The sequence below is a fragment of the Nicotiana attenuata genome, chromosome 12, assembly GCF_001879085.1.
Source record: "Nicotiana attenuata strain UT chromosome 12, NIATTr2, whole genome shotgun sequence".
Taxonomy (NCBI): domain Eukaryota; kingdom Viridiplantae; phylum Streptophyta; class Magnoliopsida; order Solanales; family Solanaceae; genus Nicotiana; species Nicotiana attenuata.
The window spans coordinates 22,585,602-22,596,086 of NC_032000.1; the positions used below are offsets into that span (position 1 = coordinate 22,585,602).

Below are 10,485 nucleotides of genomic sequence, written 5' to 3' on the forward strand. Positions count from 1 at the left end.
GCCTATAAAAGTATCCATTCCTCACTCATTTTACACAGACACGGATACAGATTTCAGACCCTAGAAAACACCCAAACAAGTTCTGCACTATTTAAGAAAGGCTGAATTAGCTTGTTTTCTGATTTTCTGGAAAAATACTCTGAAATTTCCTCTGGATTTTCAGGATTTCTAATTCGAATATGGACTAAGCTGGAGCTGTGTTTTGCTGACTAGTTGCTATTGTCTTTTCTGCTTGAAATCCTTACTCCATTTTCCTTTGTTCTTGATTTTCATGTACTCCTATGAACTTTTTTGAATGGCAAATGAAGCTGTAAAGAATGCATTTTGTTTGAGCTGTAATATGAAATTTAGATGTTCAAGATGTTAAAACTGTGGTTTCATATGTGTGTTATTCATAGTTTGTTTAGTTTAGCATCCTGGTTTTATGTAAATGTTCTGAATCTAGATGTTTTCATATGAATGGTCAGTTTAGTTTAGTCAATTCCATGTATTGTATTGGACGATTTTGAAGCAGTAGGCAACCATAATAGTTTATGTGGTCATTATTAAGATCTTTTTGATTCTGAGAGCATTTTTGTAATTGTTTGATAGTACACAATTAAGCATTAGCAATGTTAGTAGTCTTTGATCAATTCTAGTTTGTTTTGGTTCTGAAAGTCGAAGTTAGTTGAAGTTTTCTCCCTTGAACAGCATGTCTCGATTCAGGGTAGTTATGTTTGATCAATCTAGCTAATATCCATGCTTTGCATGTCATGTGGATAATACAATTGATTCAGCATATTGATCTTCAGATTTCAGTACCATGTTTTGTTATGTGTGTGTTTAAGGCAACTTGAATATCAAGAAAGGCCTTAGTTTGCTTAAGTTTTTCAGTTTGAATGTGGGCTTGATTTTGGCCCCATAGGTTGGCATGTCTGTCATGAGGCCTAGAGTGACCAGACCTGGTTTTCTCTTACTTTAGGCTCAATTTCGAGCCCAGTAGTGTTCAGCCTTAATTTGTTTCTTTTAATAAAGTTTTACGTTAATTTAATAAAGAAAGAGTTCAATGTGGAGTTTTATGAGAGTGTTGGGTTGGGCATCAGCCCAAACAAAATAGCCTTGATCATATTAGACCTGATGAGGTCTTCGAAGATCCATGCCTTTTGGGCTCAGCTTCGAGCCCAGGAAGCTGCAACATCTTACTTTCTTGATCAAATATTAAATTGGGCCTATCGTTGGCCCATTTTACCCCAGATAATCAAATGTCTAGCATATTGTCCAATGCTTACTTATAATTAGTAGTTTTAGAATCGAACTTTAATTTAGAATAAACCTGAACATCCTTAATTTACTTTAGTTGAATACATATCTTTTTCTTTAATAAAATTGAGGTGTGCCATCCACTCACCTAGTCTATGGACCTCACATCAATATCTTAACTAATGTAGAAAAATGCTTTGAACTCCCGTAGTTTGCTTTAGGCGCGTTAATTAAATAATTTCATAGCTACGGGTACGGTTCCATTGTGACGTAGTTGTGATGCTTAATTCCTAAAATCCGGGGGTACATTTATGTGACCCGGCCACAATTTAATCTTGTTAATAAAATAAACATGTTGTGGATCGTGGGTAAGGTTCCCGTGACATGATTCGCAATGTGTAATTAAATAATTAGTTGTGTGACAATCGGATTATTAACAACGGCTTTAAAAGGGATAAAATGCACATAGGTTTCAAAATATTTTAAAATCAGATAAATAGGCCAATAATAATAGTTGAGCGACCCTGCTAAAATCACGGAACCCGGGAATGCCTAACACCTTCTCCCTGGTTAACAGAATTCCTTACTCGAATTTCTGTGTTTTGCGGACTGTAAAACAGAGCCAAACTTCCTCGATTAGGGATTTAAACCAGTGACTTGGGATACCATAAATCATCCCAAGTGGCGACTCTAAATTTTAAATAAAATAATCCCGCTTCGATCGTCGCTTAAATTGGAAAAAACTCCCCTATACCCTTTCCGGGGGTAGAAAAAGGAGGTGTGACAAATGCCCCGGGCATGCAAATTTGAGCATGGTTTGGGAACTATACGCCAACTGGAATGTGGGGTTATTCAGGTCACATGTACGTGGGAAGGACATGCCACTGGATAGGCGGTCCTTATGTGCATTTTTGGGGGTTGAGAATGCTGATCCGAGGAGGCTACAAAAATTTGTCAGAAGCCCAAACTACACAAGTATACGTCACACTCTTTGTGATGTTGATTCAAATGCCAAGTGAACCAGAAAGCAAGGCGATATTCACCTTTAGATAGTTCGCTCTGATTTCAACAAGACCGCCAAAGTGTGGCAGGATTTTGTGCAAGCTAGACTTATACTAGTTGAACATAACAGCGAGTGCACTCGTGCTCGAGTGTGTGAGATCTACTTTTTGATGACTGACAAACCCATTAATGTGGGTGAGCTTATGCTGGGGGAGATGACCCGCACAAGATTTGGACGACAGATTAAGAGGTTTTTTCTTCGGCAACTTGCTCACGCAATACATGATCTCTAGAGAGGTGCCGGAGAACCCAGGGTATGATGAGGTGGTGGAGGCTCCTACAGGGCAATTGGACATCACATCTTTATTGGAGACGTCGTCGAAGCTCACTCAGGCAGCAAGGAATGAAAGAGACGAGAACTTCAATAGGTACCTCTATAACTCATTAAATTTACTCATGAGCAGGATGGGTGTGACCGACCAGAAGCGTATGCATTTACGCATTGACTTGTCGATTTCGTCCAAAGAGATGTTGGTGATTGCGCCTGGCAGCCCTGTTCGCTCATCGGAGGATGCAAACACTATCAAGGGCTCAGACGCGTAGGACGAGGTTGGTTATGATGTTACGGGGCCCATGGGTTTGGTGCCTCTGGGACCTAATGATGATGTGCACGGAGCTGCGGATGGAGGGCAAGCTGAGGCGGAGGACTCCGACTGACAGTGAGTTTTCTTTTCATCCTACTCTGTTTTACCTTTTTATGTGCATTGGGGACTATGCATATACTAATTGTGGGGTGGGAGGAATACTGCTTGTGATGTACTTGTATACATTGTATCACTTTATTTCTTTTATTAGTTTTAGTTAGTCTAGTGTGTTGTTTTTTTTATTAGTTTTACTTAGTCTAGTGTGCTTGAGAAAAGAAAAAAAATAAAAATAAAAAAATAAAAAAAATTAGAAAAAGCTCGGAATTTTCCCGACGATGGATCTTTTGGTCCGACAAAAAATACCAAAAAGATTTTTTTGTAGGATAGTTAGGTAGTATCCTTTGGTTTTTCTTTGGATGCCGGTTCTTTTTTCAAGGGTGTATCTCGAACCGGGTACTTTATTTTTTTTTTAGAAGTAGTTTATGAAGAAATTGAGTTGCTCTAAGATACTCATTGACGTGGTTGATGCTGGCACATTAGGCTATGACATATATTCTATCTTCCCGTGCATTTGGTTTGAATTGTGACATCTAAGTAAAGTAAATAGCCTAATTTGTGACGCTTTTTCTCAGTTGCTTGATTTGTATGCCACATAGTGCAATATTGCTTAATTTTTCTCAATTATGTGTGCTTGCTTGACTTGAGAGTTGAACAGAACCGTCTTGATTGAGTCATGTGCAATGTGTGTGTAAGGATTTGTGATCTTCTGTGCTATCCTGTGTAGTCTAGCACTTGCCCCGTGTGTTAATCGAAGCAAATTTGTTAAGTGGTGCTTATCTAGGAGATGACGTAGGCGTTTCTTGCTTGATCATAGATGTGCTTGTCACATAAAAATAAAATTTTCTGTTGCTAGCCCCTTTGAGCCTATAGACATTTTCTTTGGCACCCACATTACAAGCCTTACCCCTATTTCGTTCTTAATTTGAGATTGTTGAACCTTTACCTCCTAAGGCACTTAGTCGCTAAAAGAAGTAAGGTGAGAGATTGGGGAGTCGCTTTTGAGTGGAACACCATGGAAGGGCCCTTTGGCGCATTAAAGTTGAAATCAAAAGTCACTAGCTGATGAATTTAATGTGTGGAGCGTGTGTAGAAAAAGAAAGAAAAAAAACAGAAAGAAAAAAAAAGAAAGAAAAAAGAAAAATTGCAAGAAAAAAAATGATAGTTAAGGTATGTAAAAAAATAAACACCTCACAATCTTACTAATTTGTGCTAGTGGGAGTATAGAAGTGCTTAACGAAAATAAGGGCTATGTTGTGTATGGTTTGTGGCAAGTGAATTGGTTGAAAAGAATATGTGTTTCAGCTCAGATTAGCATTTGGAGACTCGAGGTAGATCTGCTGGCATCCGCAGACCTTGAAGTCCCCTTCCACTTTTCCTCTATTTACTGTTCTTTTCATTCGACACACACTACAAGAAAAAGGTTTATCTACGACCAACATTTAGGGACGGGTTAATAATCCCGTCTCTAAAAGTGTATGTATTGCGACGACATTATATTGTGGTCCTTAATTCTGTATTTTATTGCGAAGGTACTAAATATGGTCTCTAAAGAAATTAGTAACTGGTCCCAAATTATAATTGAGGGGCTATGAGCGGGAGAGAATGCCGCCAATATAATACTAGAATATTAAAAAAATATTATTTTTTAAAAAATAGGCGCCAAAACTAATTTACTAATTAATTAAAAATTCCAAAAACTAAACTCTGTTTTTCCAAAACAAACTCGTCGGCCTGCATCCTGCCCTAGTCTCAAAACACAAGAACGCTGCTCTGCCTCTTTCTATCAATCTCTCCGAATATTTGTTTTCTCAAAGTAAGGGTTACGAATTGATTTGTGAATCGAAAGCCTGCCCTAATTTTCAACCTCTCTTTGCGAATTCAGGTATGCCTCCTCTTCTGAGTTGCTCCTTTTCTTCTTTTTCAACCTCGCTTTCTGAGTTGCTCGTTTGGAAATCGATTCACTACTTTGCTATATTTGACTTCCTCTTCTTCTTCTCTAACATTAAACCTGTAAAAGAGCGATACTGAAATATGTTGAAGTATTTGGTTCTGAGTTTTTACCGCATATGTTGAAGTATTCAGGAATGAGATCCATAAATTTGCAAACTTTTGAGCAAATACACTTACTAAGTAGTGGTGTGTATTCGATGATAGTGAAAGAGCGATACTGAAATATATATGAGTGCTTACTTAGTAGCTCTCTGCTTTAAAGACGAGCTTCTGCAAAACCTATACATTTACGTCTTTAAATAACAGTATAAAAAATTAAATTTGGCGACCATATGCTTGCCGTTTCAAAAATAGATTGTGCCTAATAATGAAACGCCTGATCGTGAAAAGAGAATTAAGTCTTACTATGCCGTGATATAAAAGAGTTAGAACATGACAAGCACAGAGTTGGAAAAGGATATCTCAATTATAAACTCCCACGCAATTATTTGGTCAAACCAACTTCTAATAGAATTAACACAGACAATATCCCTATTAGTCACCATTGTAATCAGAACGCAAACCTAAAGATTTGCTCTTTATTGCATACTATAACATCTGCCTAGAGTAGTTGGTCAAGTAACAGTATTAATTAAATCAAAATGTTTGGTCACTGTACGTAGTTCCAATTCTTACCTTCCAGCTATTTCTTGATATGTGTTTGTGATAATGAATTCTGCTGAATTCATTGCAACAGAATCAGCTGTGAATTGGCAAGAGAAGTGGTATTTTGGATCGAGTTCTTTCAATTTGATGTCAGAGTCTTCATATTTTTTCTTTTCTATAACATGAGCAATAGTTCAAAGAAATTCACGATCTCACACCAATTACTAACAAATAGTATTTTTAGTCGCAATCGTTATTTTTGATGATCTTGTGTCGCAAACTATATTATCTGTATTTTTTTGAGTTTTAGTACTTACTTCGATCTCGGGGCAGGCCAGAAGGAACCATGTATACATGTTTCAGGAACTAGCATTATATTTTAATTACACGTTAATTTATCATCTTTTATTTATCTTAGTGCCATTTGATTGTACATTACAAACTGGAAAAAAAAAAAAAGAGCCTAATCACCTATTGTGACCTTAGAGTTCCACACAATTGTGTGCATCTGATCGTTATAACTTGTGTTCATCTTAGTATTTTTCATGTCATTTATCTTTCTTTAATCTATTATTTATCTACACTCCAAGGTTATGGCACCTAGTAAGCAATGGATGCAACTTGTTGATAATCGGCTTGATGAAACCTACTTAATCGGAGTGCAAAAATTTTTGAATTATGCTTTTCAGAAAATAAGAGAATAATTAATGAAAAATGTCATGTAGTTTTACAAGATGTAAAGAATAACTAATGAAAATTACATAAGTCCTATTATCAAGGTTGAAAAATGTATTCAACAGTGATAGTACACCTTGCATAACTAGATATATGATGAGAAGCTTTATAAAAACTAGCCCATGAAGTATGCAGCATATAGACCTCCTTTGCAAATAGCAAATTTGGCCAAAAATCTGTTGTGGCTTAGTGTTTTTGCCTTTGGTGCATCATCTCTTGTACTCCTTTTGGATCCATGTATGCCTTCTGCAAATCTCCCATTCTGAATTAATATTGCAATATAGTTCCTCCAACAGTTGCTTTCACAAACTCACAGCAAATGGTGATTTAACGGATGCCAATAATGTACTTGAAGATACAAACTTTCCTGTAGTTTTGGGAATGGCTCCATCCACCCTGGAAAGCAGCTAACGCAGCTGATATATGCCTTTGCCTTGATAACATAAGCAAAGAGCACGTTAATAACTCCACGGGAGAAAAGGAACATTTGCACAAAGAAATGCAAAAGCATTGAAAAATGCTTCTTGCTTTTACGCTTGTTCTTCTCATTCAACTACTAATTCTGATCAAAGAAGGATCAACGGTTTATGTCTATTCATGTTAAAGATCTATGATTTATGTCTATTCATGGCTTGACATCTTTGTGCAGAAGCTTATTATAGTTTTTTTTTTTTAATTTGTAAACGTTTCAAAATATAGATCATGTGAACCATGTTATGCAACGCAGGGAAATGTAAAGAGCACAGTAGATTTGAAGTGAGTTAATATGAACCTCTACTGTGTTGTTGTTTCTGGAATGGCAAAAGCTTACTGTTAGTTGGACAGATAATGGATTAAATGTAATGTGCTTGCTATTCTAAGAATCTGGGTAGTTATTCCTTATGCTCCTTGCCTTGTGTGTTGTTGCATTGTTCAGTATATTCCCACTCAATTCCTTGCTCATGATGTTTAGAGTCTCTTTTTTCATATTGAGCTTGTGTTTCTGATTGAATCCAGCATTTCTCCCCGCAATTATTGATCTCCTGTTGTTGTGTGTTGCCTATAAAGTATCTTGCTTCTTCATAAAATTCCACATATCACACGCAGCATAAATTGGTTCCACTGTCCAAATAATGAGGACAATATTTTTGCACAGTGTTGCGTGTGATTTCCAAACATGATCTATTTGCAGCATTGCATGAGCCCTATATTAAGATGTTATGTTAATGAGATACATTGAGGTTTGACTCCACAGTGCATCCATATTCCTTAGCAAAAAGTTGTATCTGCACAGGTCCTCTTTAATAGAAATCTGGGCAGTAGCCATCATTCTCTTACTAGACAATGGTATTGATCTTCCAATTGGTATTTTGGCCATTATAACTAAGCTCTTCATGCAAAAGCCTATTTGATTGACTTGAAATCAATGAAAGATCTGGAAAAAGAGTGGCAGTCAAATCAAACTCTCCTAAGGATTGTCTGGTTTTTGGATTAAGGAATGTTTTCAATCTCTAGCAATGTGTAGTTCAATATATGTTGATCAGACAATTACTTTTTGAACTGAAAGCTCTAAAATGACAATCTTTCTATTTGCAATGTCTAGTTCAATATATGTTGATCAGACAATTACTTCTTGAATTGAAAGCTCTCAAATGACAATCTTTCTATTAAATATTAAACACATTTTCAATTTCTAAACGAGGTGTTTTCTGACATGTTTGCCTTTGATGTAAAGGGCGGGAAAGATGGCAATCCACCAGATTTGGCAACAATTTTCTTTGAGACTCGTAAGAAAAATAACAAGCTTGTTGAACCTGAAGCAATTGAAAAACATGTATGTTTAGTCAACTGAACATGTAAATTACTTGAAATTATTATCGGTTCTAATATAAAATATTTCTTCATATGTTTTGTAGGCTCAGATTGAAGAAATAGTTCAATCTGATCCATCTTTACCTACCATAGAGATAGTAGAAAAATATTGTGGACCTCAAACTCGTAGCCATGTATTTGGCTTTGGGATGGAGTAAAGGCGAAAGACTTGAAAGGTGGCACTTCTTCAAAGGCTGAATTACTGTCCGTGCTACGTTCAACTCGAGAGGAAAATAAATCTTTGAATGAGGAAAACAAATCCTTACATGATCGCTTGTCTACCTTAGAAGATGAGATGAAAGAAATGAGGAAAATAAAGGAATACTTCGCTGCTAAACAATCACATGTCTCGCCTTCGACATCGCACGTTTCAACTGAATGACCACTACTTTTGTCTGCTGACCAAGTTAGTAACAATATACCCTACTTTTTAAATTTTTTGTTGATTTATATAGTCATTTCTATCTTATTGCTATCTCCATTGTCATTGAGGATTTACTTTATCCTAGCAAAATAGTACTAATTGCTGGAACCTTGCTAGATAGAAGTTGATATGCCTTCAGCATAAATACTGTGCCATTTGAAGTAAAGCCTAGAACTTTTTTTTCTCGAACAGTAAAAGAGAATTTTTATTGACAACAGTACTAAGTACTACTGAAATATCCAGTGTTGGAGCAGCTGTAACAGGCGTTTGTAATTCCCCTTCCTTGTGATCATCAGAAGTACATAAGTCCTTTGTGATATGTAGTCGAGCATCTGTATTTTTTTAATTTTACTGTTGTTTTACATTACTTGGAGAGCTGTTTTTTCCAGATTTTGAAACTGTATCACCACACACCAGTTCCAACTTCTTACCAGCATCATTCTCGCCATCTTCCTGTTCAATTTCCAAGGCATCAAAAGAATTAGTATACCTAATGTTTGCTGCTGCAAATTCCTGCTTTTTATGATCTGTAGCAGCCTTTTTGCTAGGTGATACAACTGACCAAACCTTAGCCACATTCTTTAGTCCCCCAGAATTCCCAGTAGGTTCCACCAGTTCATGGTTATAGCTTAGTGCAAGGTGATGGAACATTACAGCTAGGGTGGAAGGATACTAGTTTATATACTGCATCTGCATGGACTTCTCCAAATTCTAGATAGATAGATAAATTTGGAGTTTGGACTTTGAGAGTTGTTTAGATAATTTGTCTTATCTTTTTTGGTGGTTTAGACTTTAGAACAAGTCACCTAATCTGACACTTAATTTCCTACTACTTTTATATCACGCGTACTCCCAAGTTCACCTTGAACCTTTCAATGGTTTGACATTGTGGCAAAAATAGCCTCAGATTACACCCATTTGCTTGCACGCATGACTGATATGAAGATACTATCTATTCACTTTGTTATAATAAAGCATACAGAAGATATTTTGTATGTATATGTTCTAGCAAACATATATAATCTATGCCTTTAGTCCTACTTACTCTCAAGCAGGGTGGGTGCTAATTTGCTGATATGTATTAGCACCTTTAATATTTGCACATTTAATAGCACCTTTAAGATTTCTCCCTTGTCATGAAAACTAGTAGCACCTTTAATAGTTGCACCTTCAGTAGCATAATCAGTAGCACCATTACTAATTAATTTTCTATATTCCTGTAGCCTTGTTGATATTGCTGGATAACACTTGATGAATTTAGACTGCTTTTGGGGTAAGTGGTTTAACCATTACTATCGTAAATTAGCATATATTATTTTACCAATAGTTATTTATCGTCCTTTCATAATTTTGTACTTACAGGTTGTGAAGATTGAAACTACAAGTCAAGATGCAAGTTTGGAAGATACACAAGCTCATTATTATTTTGCTATGTAAAACTTGATATCATATAGTCTAGCTCAGGATGTTAGCTAAGTTTTTTTGTTAAGGTGTCGAGCAAATACTGAAACTAACATCATGGGATGTTAACATTGCAATTAATAACTTTATTACCTTTTTATATCTAGATTTTTCAATACTCCCTCCTGTTCACAATAAGTGTCCAATTTGTTTTTAGCACGCCCATTAAGAAAATACTAAATTCTATACAAAAATACCTACTATGACTAAACTACCCCTAATTAAACATTTAATGTGAGGAGTAAGAAAACTTTTTAGGGATATGTACATAGGGGTTATTTTGTAAAAACAAATTGAATTCTTTCTTGATTACATAACTGGACACTTATTTTGAACCAAAATAAAAAAGCAAATTGGACAATTATTGTGAACCGGAGGGAGTAGCAATTTGATATTTATTGATAAAAATAACTTTTTTGTGACATCGAGCTTTAGGAATACTTGTGGTCAATAAGATCGAGATTAGAAATACGG

At 36.0% G+C, this 10,485-nt stretch overlaps 1 long non-coding RNA gene across 1 annotated transcript; it reads left to right on the forward strand.

The window, feature by feature from the left end:
* On the forward strand, window positions 4,651-10,119 carry LOC109235421. The gene is made up of 5 exons (XR_002069388.1): window positions 4,651-4,827; window positions 7,990-8,088; window positions 8,171-8,532; window positions 9,774-9,823; window positions 9,913-10,119. It is a non-coding gene; the product is annotated as an uncharacterized LOC109235421 (long non-coding RNA).